The sequence below is a fragment of the Arvicanthis niloticus genome, chromosome 10 (genome assembly GCF_011762505.2).
Source record: "Arvicanthis niloticus isolate mArvNil1 chromosome 10, mArvNil1.pat.X, whole genome shotgun sequence".
Classification (NCBI taxonomy): Eukaryota; Metazoa; Chordata; class Mammalia; order Rodentia; family Muridae; genus Arvicanthis; species Arvicanthis niloticus.
Window position 1 is genome coordinate 65349284 of NC_047667.1, and position 6000 is coordinate 65355283.

Sequence of the window (6000 nt, forward strand, 5' to 3'; positions counted from 1 at the left end):
CCTAACAGCCATTTTACTTTTCCTTTGTGTGTGTGTGTGTGTGTGTGTGTGGCCAGAAGAGAGTATCAAAGCCCCAGGACTAGAGTTGTAGGCATTTGTGATCCACCAACATGGGTACTTCAAACAGTACCCTGATCCTTCCTAAGAACAGCAAACCAGCAAACCTTAACTGTTGAGCGGTCCTCCCAGACCTGCTCACTGTGTTTTAAAGTCACTGGTTTCTTTTCCTCATCAAGGAATGTTTCAGATCTTTCTCATGCCGCCAACTTCTGTTCTCACCTGTCCTTAATCTTTATAGTTGATTTTCTTACCTCATTCCACCCTTCCCGCTTCCCACCAAGAAGGCCACATGCCCGGACACTGCCACCAGAACGGCTTCTCTTCCCGCTCAGAGGTCATCTGTGAGGTAGTGTGCAAGGCCAGCTCTGACACCTCCCTTATCTATCCACTCTCTCTGCCAGGACATACTTTCCCATAGTTTATTTCTGTGACCCTGGCCTCTGTCCAGTGTGTCACTGGTTACGGTGTCCTTCAGGAAGACATGAGGTTGACTGTCTCTTCAGGATGTATAGTTAGATTGGAGATAAATAAGTCTCTTCAAGCAGGCTGCCCCAATTTTAAAACTGGAACTACTGTGTGGGATAGGCCTCTGCACTGAGTGGGCTTGGAGCTCTCTTGGGGCCTTCTTTTCCAGAGGGTTTTTTTTTTTGTTTTTTTTTTTGTTTTTTTTTTGCGGTCCTAAGAGCTCACTTTCCTGCAGGTCAGCCTGATACCAACGTGACTGTTTGATCACCCCCAGAGGGCATGTATGAGAGAGAAAACTGGCTGTTCTCAAAGGTGCTTTGCGCCAACTTAGGTCCAGCTACAAAAAATAGGAAACACCAAGACTGTGCCAGTGCATTCTCTAGTTATTCCCCACCCAAACTAGAAATTGAGAGCAGAAACTTACAGCCACACTTTCCTGCATCTGACAAGGATGTAAAAATGTAGAGACAAAAGCACACCAGTGTTATTGGGAGAAAGACAAACACAAGAGTCAGAGGGAGAGGTAAGACAGAGATGGTATTTAAGATGTCCTGACTATTAGGAGAGGGAGGAAGGGCCCATGTCAAAGTTAATGCCCTTGGCACACTTGGCATTCCAGGCTAATGCCCTACTTGGCAAAAGCTCTGTCCCCAGGGCTCTTATTATGAAGTGAGGATTACCATTTCTCATACTTGTTTGGTGGGAGTGGATTCAGCCCCAGCTGTGTTCTGCTGGGCTTCAGAAGACCTTCATTCAGTCACATTGGTTCCCATCACCACAAGAGGCAGCTACCTCTGTCCTGCATGCTAGGTAAAGCAGCACCCTTGTGGGCTTCCCTCACATCCCCTGCATGTCTTCTCCATTTCTATATCTGTTGAATGTACCTAAAAAGCGAACTTTCTAACTCTAATCCTTGACCCTGATCGTTTCTCTTTTGTTTCTTTCCCGACTGAGTCTCACCGGGCACACTTACCCACGGAGGGTAAGCCTCTTGCCCAGTAGTAGGTGGTCAGCAGAAAATGAACTCCACATCTTTGGAGATATTTTATCTCAAATTTCTTTGGCCACTTTTTTGTCTTATTAGTCATTAGCTTGTATATTTTGGCTTCCGTGTGTGTTTCTGGTTTTTTGCTTTTTTTTTTTTTTAAGAGAGAGAAAGAAAGGTAGGTGGAGAGGTGGGGACAACCTGGGAGGATTTGGGGAAGGGGAGAACAGTCATCAGAATATGTAAGAAACACACATTTGGGTGGATGTTATGAGGTTGGATCTGGAAGGAGTTGGGGGAAGTGACTGAGGATGACCAAAATACAATATACAAAAATTACAAGAATTGTAAATAAAGAATTTACAAAAAGAACCTCAAATTAAGACAACATTGAAAATTGGATTCTTTGGGAAGGGTAGTATCTGAATACTGTAGTATTTATGAGTTCCAGAGTAGCTGGGACTACATAATAAAACCAAATCTCAAAAGGAGGAGCAGGAGTGAGTCCTCTTGGGGGATGGATGGATTCTTTTCGAAGGACCCTCAGTATGTGGTATCCTTAGCAGGTGGTGTTTGGCTGAGACAAGGTCTGCTGGGAGGACTTATTGGGGGCATATCTTTGCAATTATATTTCTTGGCAGTCACTTTTCATTCGCTACAACTTTCTCTGCTTCCTGCCGGGCAGGATATGTGAACAGCTGCCTCCACCCATGTTCCTGTTGCCATGGTTTTCTACCCAAGCACATGGGGATAGGACGGTCTGAAACTGTAGGCTAAAACAGCCTCTGTGGGTTGTAGAAACGAAAAGTAACTGATACAAAAGGTTCCATGTAGCTGGAGGCCTACTGCTAACCCTAGGCCACTGCTCCTACCCTCGAGCCTGTTTCTGTATCAGAAGATCTTGAAACCCGAAGCTCATTCTAGGGAAGGCTGGTCTAGAATGGAGAAGACCTGGGCCAGAAAGCTAGTACCACAGAAAGCAGGTGTGGAGTTGTGTGCCTGTAACCTTGTAACCTGATTACAGGCACAGTTCAAGGTGACCCTCAACTACACAATGAAGTTGAGGCCAGCCTGAGCTAAAATGATATCACAAACCGGTTCATACCATCAGACGCCACCTTTCTCTCCAGCCATGGCCTCAGTCAGCGGTTCTCAGTGTTATCACTTTAGCTTCCTCCCAGTGTGATCAGTACTTGGTAACTCGGTCCCACCTGAGTCACTGCTCACCGTCCACTCCAGATTGGTCCACTATGCTCTCCCAACTAGAACTGGTAAATAATAATGATGATTATAATAATAATGATAATAATAAAATTAGTAGTAATAGCGGTAGTCATAATAATTTCACTAATGAGTAACTGACACACAATTTAAAAAAGACTATGTATTTAATCTGTTTTTTTTTTTTTTTAATGATTATTCTATTGAGTCTGCCCAATCTGCTGAGGGGAATGAACCATGGTGTCCTTAGGGGGACTAGACATGGTCTAATGAAAGACTTGTATCTGCTCTGGTTTGCTGCTCTTATGGTCTGCTATGATGCACATAGAATTTTGCATTTATGTATGTCCTGTGTGTATGTATGCATGTGTATATGCGTGCGTGTGTGTGCGCGCGCATGTGCATGTGTGTATAAGTGTGGAGGTCAGAGGGCAACTTGTGAGAATCAGTTCTCGCCTTCCATGAGTCACAGGGTGCCAGCCTTCCTGGCAGGCAGCTTTACCTGCTGAGCCATCTTGTGAGCCTCACATTGAGTTTTTAAAAGGATTCTTTTGTTGCTCAGCCTTTTGTCTCACGGACAAACTACCCAAGTCAGTCATCTTATAGAGAGGGAGGATTTACTTTGTATCCTAGTTTGAGGAAAGGGTTTATTTCCTCTTACAGGTTATAGTTCCATCATTGAAGGAAGCCAGGGCAGGAGCCTGAAAGCCGGAAACTGGAGTCAGAAAATGATGCAGATACCATGGAGGATCTCTGATTACAGACATGCCCGCTTTGCTTTTGAAAAAAATACAACTCAGGGCCACCTCTCCAGTGGTGGCACTGTTCAGTGGGTAGGACTCCCTTACAGAAATCATCAATCAAGAAAATACCTTACAGCCGGGCAGTAGTGGCACACACCTTTAATCCCAGCACTTGGGAGGCAGAGGCAGGCGGATTTCTAAGTTCGAGGCCAGCCTGGTCTACAGAGTGAGTTCCAGGACAGCCAGGACTACATAGAGAAACCCTGTCTCAAAAAACAAAACAAAACAAAACAAAACAAAACAAAACAGAAAAAAAGAAAATACCCTACAGACTTTCCTACAGAGAAATCTGATGCAGAAATTTTCTTAGGTTCCTTTTCCCAGATGACTCTAGTCAAGCTGTGTCACACTGACAGGAAACTGAATGCACTTTGGTCATGATTTTCTTCATTGCCTTGGGGCTTGTGGCAATCAGTGCATCCTGGTGGTAGCATGTGGCAGAGGGAACTGTTTAAGTTATGGTGTCACAAAACAGGGGAGAGAGAGACAGATGAAGAGACAAAGATGGAGAGATACACACAGAGAGATGGAGAAAGGCATAGTCAGAAACAGATAGATAGATAGATAGATAGATAGACCACACACACACACACACACACACACACGTCCCAATGCCCCCAATACCCATTCAAGCCTCCAGCTAGGCCCTACTTCCTAGAGCTCCAACAACTCACCAATAGCATCACAGGCTGCTAATCAAACCTTTCTGTGTGCATCATGGAGGACTATAAGAGCACCAAGCCATAGCAGATGCAGGTCTTTCATTAGTCCATGTCTAGTCCCCCCAAGGACACCATGGTTCATTCCCCTCAGCAGATGGGGCAGACTCAATAGAATATTAGTAAAAACTACAATATTCTATTGAAGTAAGGGTGGGGAGAACTCCTTTTAGCCTCGTTGAGGGTATTTTTGGTAAGAGGACAGATCTGGAAGCTGGGCCACATCTGAATGTAGGACAGGACTGAAACTGCACATTCTCAGATTGCACTGGGCTGAGCCACAGCAGCTAGCACTGATTTAACTTAATATCCACTAGGTCAAAAACTGGGAAACATCTGTGTATATACTAAAAAATTAGAGTTCTTATGTTATAAAGGTAATTTTGAAATTTAATGTATTTGAAGTGTATACTGGAAAAAACAGTAAGCAAAAAGATGCTTGCATCGCATTTAAAATTGAAGAACTTATTTCATTTTTAAATTATCTAACTTATTTGGTAAACAGCTTAGTTATGATCAAAATTAGATAATACACATGGAAACAATATGCACACTAAAAAATGCTATATGGACACTGTAGTGACATTTTTGAGAATTCTGAAATTTTGGTTTCTTCACAAAACACAAAATATTGTAGGAATGTGCTTTCATTTTAATCCCAGGTATAGATTATGGGGCTGTTTCAGATTGTCCATAGCAGCTGACCGTGGTTTGCCTCATGCTCTAGCAGAAGTGTAGTTTTGCCAGCTGCAGATAGTTTCTGTGATTGTATGATGTTGAGAACTCTGGGAACGTTTTAGAGGGTACATAAATAATAAATACTAGGGCCTCAAGAGGCATGGTGGGTGTTTGTTGGCCATTTAGGGAGGTTGGTTGTGTTTTGTTAGTAGCTTGATCAAAGAAGAAACAAAGGGAAAGAAATTAGATTCAGGAATCTCTTTGCCCTCTATCCCTGTTCTTCTCCTATCTAGCGTTAGGGTGTAAAACCAGGGGGCGAGGGTGGGAATAAAGAGCGAGGGGGAAAAAAGAAGAACCCACAAAGTAACAAAGACTCTTCTGTTTAAAAGCTATAGTTTTTTTTTTTTTTTCCTTCCCCAGACAGAATACATTTGAATCTACTAAACCTTTTTTTCTTTTTATCCACATAAATTGAAACCCCGTTGGCTAGCAGGCAGATGTAGCCCTTCACTGATCCAATCTGGCATGTCCTTCCACCAGGCTAGGACAGACTTCTGCTGCAGGCTGTTGTAGGCCTCAATGATTAGAGTTCTAGTTTTTAGACACAAGGAAAACTGTTTAATTTTTTGTTGCAATGTTAGGTCAATTATGTTACCAGTCTCAGCAGTGCTTCCTTGAAAGCCCTAAAAAAGGATAACTTCAGAATCATTCTAGGTAAGAAAGAACATTAGCTCACTCTCACTCTCTCCTCCAGAGGAAACAGTGTGACATTTTGGGTCCTGGAAAGAGATTCTTTCCGCTGCTACATCAAATATTGGTGACTTCCTAACTATTTACCAGCAACATTTGTTACCAGACTCATTAGCCTACTATCTGTAAACTTTGGGGGGTAACTTCAAAAATTAAAATGTATCTATTTTCATGAGAATTTCATACATGAGTACTCTATTTGTATCCTGTCCACTCCCCCTTTCCCTCCAACTCCTTTCATGTCCCCTTCTCATTCTAAAAACAGTATGGCTTCTTTATTATTGTTACACACACACACACACACACACACACACACACA